General features: G+C 38.1%; 1 protein-coding gene and 1 long non-coding RNA gene across 10 annotated transcripts in view; one reads left to right on the top strand and one right to left on the bottom strand.

Annotated features, from left to right (window-relative positions):
* Positions 1-17,282, top strand: part of LOC124171513 (Golgi reassembly-stacking protein 1-like) — a 70,802-nt gene that overhangs the window by 32,187 nt on the left and 21,333 nt on the right. The gene's annotated exons all lie outside the window — the stretch shown is intronic.
* LOC124171516 lies at positions 7,746-12,857 on the bottom strand. Its single transcript, XR_006867796.1, has 5 exons — positions 12,048-12,857; positions 11,655-11,835; positions 11,066-11,402; positions 10,266-10,780; positions 7,746-10,024 (listed from the first exon to the last, which is right to left on the bottom strand). It is a non-coding gene; the product is annotated as an uncharacterized LOC124171516 (long non-coding RNA).

Genomic DNA, 17,282 nt, shown 5'->3' with positions numbered 1-17,282 from the left:
TGATCCTATGATTGTTTTAAACAAATAATTTGAAGGACGCACGGGTGTGTCCTCCGCTCACAGCATTGGCAAAGCTATGCAACCCGTGTCACATGAGTTATGCAACCCGCTCCACGACAAAATTTTATCTCCCTTAATTCTTTTCTAACGTTCATGTATTTCGACTAATTTTGCAAACAAATAGATATATTTAAAAATTTGGAGCATTCGAAAATGATAAAATTTTATTTTTAATGAAATATTTTTTTATTTTTAATGAAATAATATTTTTCTCGTAAAATAATTACAAACTCATAATTTACTCAATGTTTTGGGATAACTTTCAAGAATCAAACTGAAAAAAACACTAGAATGAAGAGTGCTATTTAAGTCAGTGATATTATTTCGGAGGCTTTCGTGGTTACTTGATTGGTGATGGTTTTCCGGGGTGTAAACCCTGTGTAACGCGGTGTAAACCCGGAAAACCATCACCAAGTCAGTGATATATTTTAGACTTACGAAAATATCCCAAAGCATAAAGTCGTTTTTTTTACGGGCAATCAGGATCTCACTCTATACACTCACTCTATTTTTGGCACATTTTTCACTGCACTTTTTTCTTCCCTTTCTTTTCATTTCCAAATTATGTGGTGAGTGAATATGTTCAGGGGAACTCATTGAAGGTATTGCCTCAGGATAGACATTTGGCAATGATTTTATTAGTTCATCACGGTATTCTAACAATTTTTTACGTTTCCCACTAAATCTTTGGTATAGAATGAAAGAATGAATAATTATTATCTGAATAAAGTATATTCTCAACTTAAGGTACCAATGGAGAGTTTTTTGTTATGCAAAGACAATATGACAACAACTGATCGGTCTTGTCTTTGCCTCCAATATGTTTATTGTAGGCGTCCACCATACTGGGCTTAGTTGAAACCCTTCCCTGCCTGCTCGCAAAATCGTGTCCATACTCGGACGAAATCATCTTCACATCTCTTTTATCCCTCCATTTCAAAATGCACCCCCCCCATTATATTGTAGCGAGCCACACATTCACCCTTCTCTAATTTTTCAATAAAATATCAGGGTTATTTATTTCTTCATTAGCAGAATGACTCTACAGTATGCTCTATCTGTACAGTATGTTTTTGCAGACATTGGGAAAGGTTCACGCTGTCGTAAAAGTTATCCATGTACACAGTGTACCCCTTATTTTTAAAATTTGCCAAGAATTTGTGAGTCACTTTCTCAGCGTTCCCTGCTCCCTCCACTTCTTTACTCTCGGTGCCAAAATGTATCAAGCAATCCAAAACCAAACCGCATTGATTAGTGATCACGTATAATTTTATTTTGTATTTGTGATGTTTGTTAGGAATGAATTGTTTTAATAGTAACCGTGGATAACGTCAACTACATAGAACCACGGATTCGTCTAGACTCACAGCCCTTTCCGCGTAGCACACTTCACTCATACTTGCATAGAATGTATCATGCAAGGGTCGTATTTTGTAAAATGGATAACTGGGTAAGTGTTCGCCTTCAACCACATTTCTAAGTGCATAGTGCGCAATATGTGCAGAAGCTATCTCGATATATGCATTTGGAAAAAACAGGGAGATTATATATTTCAGATTTTTTCCAATTATATTATAATCTACTAAGAGAAATATTTCCCATTTCGGAAATTGAAGTCCAAAAAATTTCCAATTATCTTGGACTCAAGACTTATTCCATGACGCTATTCTAACATTTGGAGAAGTATTATTTCGAACTACATTTTCAGCATTCATTTTCGTTTCTGTTACAACTCAAAAAAACGTCATTGGCAATGAGTAGGGACATGCAAAAGTCGCAAATGCGATAACGCGAATTTTAACGCAAATAGGGAAGTGCACTAATTTTTTTTTATTGCTGAATTTGAAAGTTTAGCCTAAAAAAGAAACATTAGTATAGTCACTTTTATTTTCTGCATCTGGAGTATGCACTTTAAAACGTTTTGAAAGTCGGAAAATTTCACGTTGCGCTGAAACACAGTGCCTCCATCTTGATTGAGATGTGACGTCACAAGGCAGTAGTCACCAGTGGAGTATCGCTGAATTCCGTCGCCTTCTTTAGCGCGGCGAGAGTTTCCGGGAATCGATGGCGTTTGCTTCCTAAAAATGTCGTCTAGTACCGAAAACATGAATTCAAAATAGAATTATAAATGATTTTTTGTTCCCAATTTCATCTCGACGTCGAAACAAAAGCCTGGAGAAGATATTCATTCCCGTGCCTTAAGCACAAGCTATACGGAATAAATGGTTCAAGGCTGCTCCTGACTCTTACCTATCGATGATATTCTGTTTTGAAGATCATTTGAAGGTATTGTAAGATCAAATTGATATTTATATTATAATAATTTACTTAATAGGTACCTCAGTCACATCAGAAAGTGTGTTGAGTCAAAATATAGCATCTTCCGCGTAGACCTACGTAATTTATAAACTGAAAGTAGTTTGGTTAAAGAATTATGGCGCGACTGTTTTTTTACACGACCGGGCAAAATGCGTACTTTGCCCATGATATGTGCATATATGATAACAAACGATTTTTGTTAAAGTTAATCTTTATTTGTTGAAATTAGTACATTTATAGGCGATACAGATATAAAGGTACACGGCAGGTCGCGCGGCGTAATTTGTACTCCACTGGTGACGGGTTCATCTTGCTGATCCAAAAAATTAGCTACAATACCTCGAACTTTGAAAACTCGCAATATAGGCAGTATAAGTACATTGTAAGAATACACGAGACCATTATAGCCCAGAATGTACGTACAATGTCGAAATCCTTGGTTTTCAAAGATTGACGTATTTTATACGCCAGCGCGCCCGGTCCAGGGTCATCAACTTTTATTTCATCCTATTTGTTAGTAGAAATTATATTTCAGAATGGTTCTTTTAGCACTGCTACTGAGGTAAACTGGTAGGTACTGAGTACAAGGTACTGAGGTATGTACTGAGTAAGTAAACTCCCTTTGGAGTAATGTGAATTACAAGTGTTCGAGATATATGGCAATTTATATTCGCTTTGTGTTCTTATTAATTATGCCTGTACGCATATTGTTGCTTGCCGCGAGCCTTTAATGGTATGTGCTCTTGCAAGAGTGGTTTTCATTTTTAATGTGGAAGTTGGTCAGTATATTCAAAGAAAAAATTAACATTTTAACGCACACCAACCCTTGTAGTCATCGTATCTCTGCGTTTGTAATGACATTGCTAAAATACCTAAACGCCATAATGATGGTAAAAAAATTGTCTCATGTCAATGATTGCTGCAATTATAATTAATGATAAACTTGATGCCGTATGATCACAATGAAGATAACAAAAAATAATGCCATGACGCAGACTTGAACCACGGTCCTTCGGGTGAGTCCTATCCTACCATGAATCGTGTACGCTACCACTACCCCAACCGACCCTTTGGGAAACAGTGGACATTTTGGATTTATATATATAACTTGTAAAAAGTAACGCATGAAAATTAATTAATTACAGCCTAACTAACGCCCTAATTGAAAAAGATGCAGCAAGGTACGCGGTCTCCTCTTGTTAGCCTTAACGTCTCGCATTTCTGTGGAGCGTTGAACCTGTCCTCCTTATTCAAAAATTCAGTAACCATAAATACATCAAAGTTTGGTGTACCTACCATTTATAAATCGTTGGAATTTTCCTTCTCCCAACCAAGATTATCTTTTCTTGAACCCATCCTGGACAGCGAACCATTGCAACAACCAGCCAGCTCGGAAATAAGGCTAGCATCCCATGATTCTCGTTACGAAGGGCGAACGTTCCGGCCGGCGTGAATACATACGCAACGAATAAGTCTTGCAGCAAACGTCTGAAATAGGTTTATTAGTTTAACTCGGTTCTTACAAAAAAAAGTTTTGGCATGATAAACGGCATTGTGTCAAAATATACCCAGCGAAAAATAAATGCCATCATGCATTTATTAAAGATTCAATGTGCTATTCGTACTACACTATCCAAACTTGAAGTTGACACGTAAATGAATATTAATATATTACGCAATGATGAAGTCGTTTACTCAAAAGAGAAGCACCCACATATATATTCTGAAGATATTTTATGACAGCAAAAAACGGATACCCTCAAATTCTGTAATTTTTCTATGCAATAATAGTGGTAGAACTAAACGGTGTAGAAGCTGCCTTCTGCTACTGCCTTGTGACGTCACGGCCAATATTCAACATGGACACCCGTTTTCGCGGCCTTTGAATTTTTCCATATTTCAGACGGTCATCTCGAATAAAGTATTCACTATTAGGATTTAAACTGTGGTTTTACGACATTATGTTATTCTGAACTCTAATTTAAAAAATGTGTTTGGTGCATTTGAAACACTAGTGCACTTCCCTATTCCGGGGTTTTCCCGCGAAAAAGGCGATTTCCGCGGTTTTCCCGCGAATGCGCGAATTTCGTGGTAATTGCGATTTTCTCCAATTCATGGGCGATTTTCACTAACTCAGACGCGATTTTCACCATATTTTTCTTCTGCTCATGCTTCTCCCACGAAATTGTTTTTCGAGGCGTACATTTAAGCCGTAATTTTTTCACTGCATTGGCCGCTTTCTGACGCGACGAATTTCCATAGGCCGCCGTTCACGGCACAGTGCCGTGAGATGTCTCGTTTGAAAGTGAGAGAGATGTCTTGTTCGAAAGTGGCCTGAATTTCACGGAACCGTGCCGTGAACAGCGGCCGGCGAAAAGTCCTCGCATTTGGAAGTTGTCTTAAGGTAGCACTGAGTGTATTTCACGCCATAAACGGCGCACTGCCGGGCCGGATTGAACCTTGCCTTGCTGACTGTCAACAACGCCATGCGTCAACTGCGCGATTCTACTCGCTTGAAGACATGCATTGAGATCAATGGTTATTTGAAAGCACAGTGCCGTGCCGTTGACGACGGCCGGAGCAAAGCAAAAGTCTGAAAGCGGCAAAAAATGGCTGTGCGCTTTCTATTCCGTGAAATACACACGGAGCTACATTGTGGCAGCTTTCAGCCGAAACGACTTATCGCCAGCTGCCGTTCCCGGCTCAGCGCCGTAAAATTCAGGCCACTTTCTGACAAGACGAATCTCTGGATTTCACGGCGCTGTAGAGGGAACGGCGGCCCGCGGAAATTAGTCGCGTCGGTGAGCGGCCAATGCCGTGAAAAAATTACGGCTTAAATATACGCCTCGAAAAACAATTTCATGCAGAGCAGAAGGAAAAAAAATGAAAATCGCGTCTGAGTTGGTGAAAATCGCCCATGAATTGGAGAAAATTCATGATTTCCACAAAGAAACACACTCGAGGAAATAAGGCGACTTGTTTGTCCAGAGGATGTCTAAACCGTATTCACGATGTCTAAAAAGTAGCCAAAATGCCATGGGAATCTGATGGTTGACTTAATAAAATTACTGGAGGATTCAAACTATGTTAGGATTGGGTAGGATAATTAATTAATTAACACATGGCTGTATAGGTGTGAAATCTTCATTAGAAAAACCGGAAGTGGGAACTTATACAGACAAACAAAAGAAGCACACAAATAAAATAGAAACAGCTGAAACACACTGTGCAAAAAGAACTTGGCGCGAGTTTAAATCAAGATTACTATTTCCAACAAACTATCCAAATGCTCATATTCTATAAAGAGTTAACCCTTTCGCTGCTAATGACGGAAATGTACGGCAGGATGTTTCTTGACCCGGGAGACGAAAATCTTCGTCTGAGATTTTCCTACGCAGGCCTAATGCCGAAAATACGTTTCCTTGGTCTCCTCCTTTTATGACATTCGTGGGTTCGCAAAGTCTTAGTTTCGGGACCCAACACAGGCCAACACCATGGACTGGCAAAATCTGTGCAAAAACTGCCGAAATCCGCAAGCATTTACCTAGACCCTTGTCTCTTATTACCCCTCTTTGTTGCAAGGGACCGCAGTCATGCAATTGTTCATTCAGTTAGATTGCGAAATAAATATATGGTTCTTTCTCAAAAAATATAAACTAAGAACTGAATTCTTTGTCTTTTGGCAGCGTTTACAATTTTTAAACGAAATTCTACCATAAATGTTAACTTATATCTCGCTTTCAGTATAAAATCAACATGGAAATTGTTACTGCAGTAAATTCATTAATGCTGACAGTAGAGCTTCATTCAAAATTTTAATATTCTCAGAATAAATCAAGGAATTCAATTGGAAGACTGCAATTTACGTGCAATCAACAATCATCTATATAGATTTAGATATAAATTCACATAAACAAAGCATGAGTTGACAGTGAACCAATGCCACTGGTAGGGTTATAAACCACGAAAGGAGAGAGACCAACTACCCTCAGAGTCCAAGATAATGCAAAATGCCCACTAGGAAGGATCAGAAAAGGTTGGTGTTGAGAGTGTTTTATTATCTGCAAGACCTTTCTTAACAGATGTCCAGCATAAATGCTCCATACAGAGGGGACCGAAGAGTCTCATGGAGCGCAGTCCTGCATTCATGCTAAGGAGAGAACTCCACCATTTTGAAAGAGTTAAAAGTTAAAAATGAGCCTCGAGAATATTCATAAGAGTACTTTTTTTTTAGATAAAACCACTTATTACATCTGCGAAACATGAAAACCTCTAACGCAGCTGCTGTAAAGTCAATACCTATGCAGATGGCTAAATAGGCATCACCCAAACTTAGTTCTCTTATGGTAGAAGACCTAAGCAAAAAAACAGGTATTTGAAAAGATCTAGTTTTTGATCCCCAAGAAGTTCCGTCTACAGACATGAACCCTGCCTTAAAAACAAAAAATTCATGGCCTTGAATCAATGGAGACAGAGAAGTTGATGCTGGGGTTGGGAGAATTACAGAAATTACTACAAAAGCAAAATTCCCGGGGTTCAGTGGATGTAATTAAAGCAATCCAGGAGCTCAAATGTCTGAGACATCGTTCGCATCTAAGTGCCTTTAAGCAATTTGGATCCCTTCGGCAAACATGGACTGAGAAAGATTTCTTTCCTGCTATATCACTGTGTTAACAGATAAGAGAACAAATGTAAAAGATGAGAACTTGATCACAATAGCAATATTTCATTTGAAATTACAAGCATTTAAAAGTAACTTCTCTCTATATAAGCTAGATACATGTATACGCGAAGGATAAATATGTAAAATAGGTGAATTCAGTCAATGCTCCATGTATATTATTGCTTAAATTATTCCCGGTCAATAATATCCTAAATTTAGGGCAATGTGTGGGCCACAGGAAGGATGGCTCTCAATCAGCATAAATTATTTTGCCGTTAAAATAACACCGATTTCAGGGCAAAATAACATCGCTTTTGTAGAAAAATAACACTACTTTTGGCTATAAAATAACCCCACCTTTTGCATGTCCCTAGCAATGAGTACTAAATAGTCGTAAGGATTCTCGCTGGGAACATTTTATTTTAGTCCTGAGGTGCCAGAAAAAGGGATATCTGTTACTTGGAGTTCAGCTTAGTACCATAAATCGAAGTTATTTGAGTGCTTTCGGAAAAGTTTTGATGAAGGTTCATGGGCGTTTTCTTCCTGACTCTCTTCGGAAGACTCCTTTGGAATTCCTTTCTGGAATGCATTATCTTCCTTGCTATCCATCTCCTCATCAAACCGCATAAGGATATCCATCAACTCTAAATTAGTCTTTTTCTTCAAATTTCTCTTAGGTTATTCATCTCTTTTTTTCATCACGTTCCCGCTGAACCAGATGTTGATGCCACTGACTCCTTAGCTACCTAATGTGATGGGAAAAAATCAAGATAGTCAGGTCACAGAGTGGTCAGGTAACAGGTGACACCTCCGATGATGCTTCAGAGGATAGATATCTCCGAAAATCGAGCATATCAATCTATTCCGAAGGCTCCGAGCACCTAGTACCTTCTTGTGGCAGCGTCATACTAGCAATGATATTGTAGCCAGAGGGCGTGGAGTGATGAGAGTGAAAGGAATGCCTCGACGACACTGTTTTTATAGGCCATACGAAATGATATCCGCATGAAATGAGACGAAATATTACCCTTTTATTTCACACATTATTGTGATCGTCTTGGAATTCCCGGTATTAAATTTCCGTCACATCGGCATTGAATTTCATTCTCAAGGTCAATACTAATGGATCCTGTGTCAAATATTTTATCTTGAAATGGAGGTCTATTTCAGTTCCGTGTGTAATGTATACGCAGAGAGGTAAATATATTCCTATCAGTCAGTTTAACAAAGTATATAACCCTTTGCAATTGAACCATAATATAACGAGACACTTGTCTAGCATATTTTGACTCTGGGTTTTGTGGAACAAGTGATTGAATGTTCAGCAACATTATATTTAAACAAAATTCGGCAACATTACGGCATGTTTATATAATCAATAGGCCATATGGAAGAATAAAAGAAGAGTGCAATGGATTATAATTCATTATTATTGAGGGGGATTACCTAATGCCCCTCGATATGCCTTATGGTAATAACTTCTTAGAGCTAACTTTTTCCGCGTTATGCACGATAAAGGTACATACTTTATTATTATGGAAAATTCTGGCTTCGAACCTGGGTCAACTACGCGTATTATTTTTTCAAGGGATTTATCGTCGCTAAACGTAATATCTATTATGTTCAAATGCAGCAACCATGACAATTGTCGAAACCAATGTGCTCACATATTTTTGCTATCTTCAGATATATCTACACATTTCCACATATTTGAATAAACTAAATATAACACTTTATATGACATAAATAATATTTAGAAGAGTTTTGAATGCATATGATACCAATTTATCTCCGCTTCCGAGACGATTAAGTTCAGAAAAAAGTAAAATATCATAAAAATTACGAAAAAATGGAAAAAATGAAGAAGTAGTTAGCTGAAAAATGAGAGGTAATTCCTAGAAACGACGGCCAACACTGAATAGTACGAAATGTAATAGAGCAGCGAGAGGTAATTTGGAGCGGCCAAGACGTTCTCGGCTGATTCTATGGCCATTTGAAAACGGGTCGGAGCAGGACGCACGGGTGCGTCCTCCGCTCAGCACAACAGTTTGCGTAGGACGCACCAGTGCGTCCGCCGCAGCGAAAGTGTTAAGTAGGTACCACACTTTTAAATAATGAAAAAGAAAGCATTTCTCAGTATGATTGTTATCACAGGTTTTTATTGGATACTTTATTTGTTAAAAGTGAAATCAATGCACTAGGTTCATATAACACATAATTCTGAGCTTTGTCTTGAATAGTAGATGACCTTAGAATTAGCACAAGGAAAAAACAAAGGTGTTGTAGCACTAATTGTGAGTGGGAAATTAAGAATATTGCTTGGGTGACATAATTTAATATAGTTGATGATTTTATTGAAAGTATTTTTTATGCTTAGCTAACAAATTGATACTCAATTAGGAATTATAATACATGGTATTCTAACATGACAAGCATATTGATAATTTTCTTAGACAACTGTTCATTGTAAACTTATGATAAGGCTGAAAGTAATGAATGATACATTCAAAGCTAATTAAAATCTTTGTACCATCCTTCATTATCCTCTGGAGCTAATTATGGATGATGATATCGCCTTGATTTGGTTAAGGAGGAGAAGAAATTTAATGAGAAGAGGAGAAATAATGAGGAATAGAAGACGATTAAAAAATTTGAGGTCCACATCAGTACCTTTCAAAATGCCAAATGAAACCTTTATGGGGCTATACAGGATATCTGAGGAATTAACTATGAATTTAATAAACGAGTTGCGACCTTATCTACCTGTTGCCACCAGGGGATCATCTGTGTCCCCTGAATCAAAGGTAGTATGGTTGCCAAAATTGACTGAAATTTTTTTAAATTTCTGATGCAATTATGTTTATTAATTTACTCAAATCAATTTTCTTTAATGAGGTAGGTACTCTGCGCTCCTTTTTTTTGGCCAAGGCTGCTGTCGAAAATCAGCTGGTAGTGACAGCAATTTAGGGTTGAGCCAGAGTTCTGAAAAAAATCAGTAATTTAGTCTTGCATGATTAAAAGTTGAATATAAATTTCAATGCTATGGTACACTTTAAACAATTTTCTATATTAATTTAACTTATTTGTGGGTAGATTCTTTACTGCTGACTCAGTTATCCTCATCAATTAAGGTTGAGGGCCCCTTAGAGGAGCAGTGCACTTCTTTAGAGGCCGAAGCTAGGAGCAATTTATAATGAATGATGCGTACTTCGATATTACTTACCGGCTTAATATGGGCTTCACTTTATTTGTTTATAGAGAAGTATCTGTCCCTGCACAAGTGAAGAAAGATGGTCCCTTTCCACCTTCCCACTAGGACTGGAAACATGGTGGCCTATAGATTTCATGTTCAACCTCCCACACCAAGGCCTCAGTTAATTGTTTCACTGCCCCCTCAACCTCTCCCATGATGATATTTTTACACCCCAGATATACTGCATTCAACCCTGTTACCAGCACAATGTTTTACCTTGAAAGAAGTGATTTTTGGGAACAAAATGTGCAGGAGGGATTTAATTTAATTTTTCATAAAATTGGATACATTACATTCAATATTGAATTAAATCCCCGTACTCATCGCGAGCACCCTTTATTGCTTGGCAGGCCATCTTAATGGATGCAATTGTCTCTTTCATGCTCTCGGCCAAACTACTTAACGCAATGGCCTTTGCCTCACTGTGCTGAGTCCTCTCTTTTGCTGCCAGAGCCAACGTGCAATCGGAATCATCATCTGAAAAACTAATAGTTAGACTTGTTTTATATGACTCTGAAGCGTTTCATTTTATAATTACGTCCTAGTAGCTTAATAAATTATTGCAACGTCATTTATTTTCTATAATCTCAATCAAGGTTTGTGCTTGAATTATGTACTAGTAATATTAGAATAATAACATTGACTGACGGTTGTTCAGGAATATGTAAGGCAACATGAAAATAGTTCTATCGCAATAGCAGCTGAGCATTTAGGGATATTTTTAGTCCTCCATATAACTACCATATCTGTAGTTACATATTATTTCTTACTTGGTGGAGATGGTCGCTTCCTTTTTCTGGTCCTTGGTACTGTGTCACATACAGGATTTGAGGGAGGGAGGACTGGAGGGTAATGATTTTCTTCTGTGGGGAATGTTTGTGAGGTGGATGGCATTGGAGATGGCTTTGTAATCGCATTTTCTGTGGCTTATATGCGATTTTGTATTAGTTCAAAATTTAGTGGGATTTGAAATGGCTATTGGTGGGATGTAATTTCTGTTGTAGGGGAATATGATGTCAAGCAATGAATGGGGTTTTTATCTGGTGATGAAGGAGGAGAAGGCGAATCAGATGCAGGTATGGGATGTGATTCTTGGCTTATGCGGTGCTGAAAAAAGTTTAAAAAATTGTTAGACATAAAACCATGAAATGCAGTACATCTGCCATCCCTCAATCATTCATGAATTTTGAAGGCTAATGTGTTTTTATAGCCTATTGACTAAAATATCAAATTAAGCTTTTACTCTTTAAATTTTTATTCATTAAGTTTATCATAAAACCATGAATCTTTTTAAAGAGTGGTCACAGCCACAAATTGGCCATTTAAGTCATTGGTCATTCAACAACAATTTAAACTTACTATCAAAGGGTCTGCAAGGCCATCCTCCCCATCCGCTGCCTTTTCCCCCACCAAGCTTAGCACTTGTTGCTCTAACTCAGTGAGGGGGGTGATTTTAAGGCGGCCACCTCCACCAGTTCCACTGGCATGGGTCCTTATTTTGAATGCCTTTTTTTGTATCTAGATGCCAGTCTTGCCATGTCTAACAAAAATAAATAATTCAAATATTAGCTTTATAATAGATTAGAATTCTGCATTGAGATTATTTGGAATGCTTAGGAAGGCATAAAATGCTCTGGTTCTTGAAACTTTTAACTGATTTAGATTGAAAGCATTGGCAATTTTTTTTTATTTCTGCTTTAAGCAGTGACTAACTCTAGGCCTTCATGAATGAGAAATATAAATTACAAATACCTTCGCCCACTAAACTGCTGATCTCGTTGCTCCAGTTGGGCAGGCATTTAATTGGTCACTTAAATTGGCCCACAGGCATTGCACTGTGCTGGCAGCATTGCTGCCTTTGATGCGGTTGCGTGCCGAGCCTGGGTGCTCCCGCATGTATTGAATCAAAATTTCCCTCTGCTCATGTGAAACACGTGCCTTTTGGCGACTCATGCTGTTTTCAAGTGACTCTTACAGTGTAAAATCAAAAAGTATGCCATAATTAATGTGTGATTAGGTAACGCAAAATTAATTTCAATTTTAATGAGTTTGTATGCAGACATTATGTGATAGAATCTTATTCTGTATATTTTATTAGTATTTATTTCCACCTATTTACCCAAAACCTAACAGAAGAACTTATTCTATATCTTTGCATTTGAGGAAAATCGGTAATTCTTAATATATGCAATGTTACGGTCAACTTCAGAATTTTTATGAAGCATTGGGGCGACAATGTTGAACAACATGCATTATTTTCTTATTATGTCGATAAATTTGCGTAAATAGTTGTTGATAATAACTACCCTGTATAGAACATTGAAATAATTCAATCAATCAATAAGTCAATCTAGATGTTTCAGGATCAATAAATGGGAAATAATTTTTCAAGTTTCTTTGAATCCGATTATGTTTTGTTATGTGTGATTCTTTCACTGCCTTTCTTGACTGATTGGCAAATCTATGCGATTTTGTTGTACATATCTGGCTGCTGTCCTACCTTCCCTCAACACCTGGGAGGGGTACCGAAAGGGAACCCACGACATGAAACATTTCGGCCAAGTTATCAGTTATACAGTACTATGGTTATACCATAGCCACCCAGCACTCAGTTTGAAAACACCATCGTGACAGGTTATGCTTTGCGGTTGGACTGTTTTTTTTATCGTAGTTCCAGCTTTAAATTTCGAACGAAGGATAGGAATTTTAAAATGTCAAAAGCTAGTGATACTGTTCATACCAGGGCAAGTGAATTCAGCTGAGAAGGATTTTATGTGAAAGACAGAGTATTACTGTGCAAAGTGGATAAAATATTTTAATTTGAAAGATTTGACACTTTGTTAAAGCTCATCAGTAGCGATACACATAAACGTGCGAAAGAAAGGGGACCCGCAAAACAACGGCTATCATTTGAACACACAGTCACTCAGTCAAAGAAAGCAAAGGAGGAGCTTGTTGTTGCCACTACAGAAGAATTTTTAAGGGCTTTATTTAGTGTAGAATGAACTTGACAATCCAAACATTCTGAAATGGCTCACAAAGCATACATATATGCACAAGGTGGGGATTTGTCATTTGCCGATTGTATTCGCCAAGACTACATTGAACCAATACAACTTGAACCATTTCCTTCATTTAGTTTTATCAGAAATTTTGTACAATCGAAATTGTGCTGAATGTTACATAAAATGAATAATAAAAGAATAAGTATACATGAAATGTGTATCACAAAATAATAAAATGCCTATAAACATGGGAAAATTGTAGCATTATAATAACACCGTCAAGATTTTCTATAACACCTAAATTATGTGGTTTTAAAAAGAATTTTAGCAAAAAATTAAATTGCTTTCACGGACCTCTAATCATGACGTAATGTGTCCTCTGTGAAACTAATAATAATTATTATTATTGATGAAATACTACATCATAATTCGTCATTTACAATGAGTTTGTTAAGGAGTTTCCATTTATTCCACTAGTCAGTCAGTCTGTTGTCTTCTCTTATTGCCTCTTAAATACCATTTCTAAACTGTAAGTAAAATTGATTTCAATACAATCCTCGGGAAACTATTATTAGGCGTAGAATACAAAGCAAAGCATTTCAATACGGAACTGAAAACAGGCAACTGATTTCTCGTAGGTGGCACAAAAAAGTGCTTTCATTCTGCTGTGAGGAACTCTATAGGAGTTTTCCCTTGAAGGGTAGAAGAAGCGTAGGCCGTGACACATTGCACATGCAGCTAATGTTAGGGGCCTTGAAGCTGGGTTGGACGACGCGGAAATGCTAGTCAAAATTCACTCCTCAGTCAACTGCCCAATTGGTTATGCAATATAGTAGTCCAATTTCAACAAATAAGTAAGCGCGTAAGAATCAATAGCCATGCAGCATCCCATGGACCTTGTGATAGGCATTGCGAAGTTTTAAGATCAGAAAAATGTTTAAAGTATGTGTGTGCAGCATCAAGTCATCCGTCACTGGGACTTGATCCGTGGAACCTCTGATTCTAATCAGTAAAGTGTCTGAATTTTAAGCATGGTTTGCCCTCTTTTGCCACCCGATAACGACTTAACTTTGCCATATAACACGCCTTCCTCTCCTTCCTTCTGAAACTTTTCCATTTCCTCACGCTATCTTTCCCGCCAAGCCTCCCTTGCCCTCTTAGTTTCACGTCGTAATCGATTATTTAGTTCCCTATACATTCTTTTGCCCTGTTCTGTGTCCATGTTCTTCCACTTCCTCCTCTCCTGCATTTCTTTTACCATGTTCTCCGTTATCCACGGCTTCTTTATCTTCTACTGTCAACATAACCAATTGACTTCTCAGCCGCTTTAACTATTCCCATTTTAATATTATCCCTTCTTTCCTTAACAGTCTTCATACTTTCAATCTCCCTTACACTAATGTCCACTAGTTCCTGATATTCTCTCCTCATATTCCCCTTCAGTGCTTCCAACTCCCCTTCAGAGTCACCAATGCTCAATTGGTTGTACTCCTTTTTTCAGGGAAGAGATAGTTGGTAGGGTTTCCCACTTCCATTCCAACAGTGTTTTTCACGTGACACCATCTCGTGGACTATTTGTCTGGCTCCTACCCTTCGACCTGTCTGGTATGGCTGGCTCTACTGGGAAAAATTTAGAATTAATCCCACCAGTGCAGCTCTAGAGGTTATAGAAACACGCAAGCCTTTCCACGGCAGCAAGGATGTAGCCCAAGGGAAATATATTACTATATATAAACAAGATATTCTATGTTACTAATAGAATACATAGTATAAGGATCAATAAAATATAATATCCCTCAGAAAGCCGTAAAACTCACCATTTTGAACCATTTCTCTTGAAATTCTGCAATTTATTATTCTCTCACCTAAAGCTTATCCTGGTGGGTATTCCATACCCCCACACACCCCGGTATAAGTTACACCTAAACCCCTCCCCCCCACCAGCCTTAATTCCTAGCTGCGCCCCGGCGATGTATGTTCAGAAAGTAAGTTCCATATAGACATGATAAAAGAGAAATTTATTGCACATATCTCTACCACTCTTAAGGCCTGGTTACACGGTACATTAGAATGTACAAGATTCTGTACATTTTTCTGAATGGTTTGCTGAACAGATTCTTGTACATTCACATGGACAAGATCCACGGCTAGGTGGTTACACGGTACATTTTTTCGGACATTTTTTCGTACATTTTTAATTGTGCAACAAATTATTTCAACTTCAAATATAAACCAATGGGGAACATGCAAACTTTTTTAAAAGTACTAAAATAATAAGATCCTTGCCTCAAATGTACTTGCCGAAAATTCTGCGGATGAATAATGTTTTATAGGTGAGATATGAGTCTTTAAAAATAATCTTCATCGACTCTTTGACAACACGTGATGGAGCGTGCGCGCGTTACATCACGGCACGGTACCCACTGATGACAGACGGAGGAAGTGGATAGAAAAACTGTATATGTAGGCACTCAAAAGCAAATTTGGCGAATATAATTGCTGTTTTAGCGTCAAACCTGGGATAGGGTTGGGTTGCCAAGGCGTTGTTGAAATAAATAAAGGCGATTGTTGGGGGAGCTTTGGATTGTTTGAGGATTGTTTGGAAAGATTAAATTAAAATAGGTTGATCGCAGATTGTGATCTATGTGACACACCTACATTATTTGCGTAATGTGGTAAGTGTATTGCAGCGTGGACCTTCAATAGAAAAACGTGTGAAAACCATATAAATCGTGTATCCCATAAAACCGTATAAAGTGCTCCGTCGTCTAGTGCCTCTATTTACTCGCTGAAGAAGTTTTTTGCATGTGTTCGATAGGACAAAAATAAAAGGAATAAGTGGTGGTCGATCCACAGAATGGAGTCAAATACATTATCTATATTGTCAATGGGATATCCTCAAGGTAAGTACACTCTTAAATCAGGGTTACCGTGGGATTTTATCAAGTAACTTATTACACTTTGTAAATGTCTCTATAAATGTACCTATCATTCTACCCATTGTAGGATCAAATTATAAGGAAAGTGGCTATTTACGAGAATAGGTAAATACTGATAACGTTCAAACCACGGAGAAAAATAAGGAATGTAATTGGCGGCCGGCCTCTCGTCGAAAGGAGCCCCTAACAAGGAATATTCATGAAGTGCAGGGTTCCCACTCAACCGTGAAAACCTTAAAACCGTGAATTAGCCGAGAATTTCGTCTACTGTGAAAAAACCTGGAAAAAGCCGTGAATTTCGTCCTAAAACCTTAAAAATATCTCAATCTTGATAATAATACCTTCCCAGAAATTTTCAACTTCGTTCGTGGCGAGCGCACTTCTATTCATTGTAGCGAGCATCGTCGCATGGGTCAGAAAAGCGTGGGAACGAATGTTGCCTGAAGAAAAAAAAACATCTTTTCCCAGCGCAGGCCTTTTCTCTCCTCCCCTCCTGAAATATGACACCACTTCTCATCAGCTTGTTTACTTTCCTCGACTGGCTTGGTTTCCCCTCCCTCGGTCACTGGATAGTCCCCCTTCTACCCAATTAGGCTTCCCACTGACTGCGGCGACCACTTTCGAAACTAAATCTAGATGGCATTTGTTTCGAAAAATTTGAACGTTTATTCAACACCCTCAAACCTGTGATTGGAAGACCGCTAACCTGGACAACCTGCTATGCGCTGTGGACACTACGCTCCTTGCGTTTGAACCGGGAGACAGCGAGCTTTCAGCGCGACGTTACTAATTCTCGCGCCTTGCGGCCTGAAAACGAGAGAAGATTTCCGCTTATGGCAACACAGCATTACACGATCTTCGCATGCGTCGACCTGGGCCTTGCCAGTTTTGCGTTAAAATGGTGAAAGTTAAAATAACATGTTTCATCAGGTATTTATTATGTCTTTATATATTTCAAACCGAGTGAATTATAATTTACCCATTTGCACCTATCTAAGATAAGGTTTTTTTTCCCTAACTCCTGAAGAAAACAGTCTTACAGT

This window comes from Ischnura elegans, chromosome X (genome assembly GCF_921293095.1).
Source record: "Ischnura elegans chromosome X, ioIscEleg1.1, whole genome shotgun sequence".
NCBI classification, from domain to species: Eukaryota; Metazoa; Arthropoda; class Insecta; order Odonata; family Coenagrionidae; genus Ischnura; species Ischnura elegans.
Note: the sequence above shows the minus strand (reverse complement) of the source record. Positions and strands in the feature narration are given on the sequence as shown.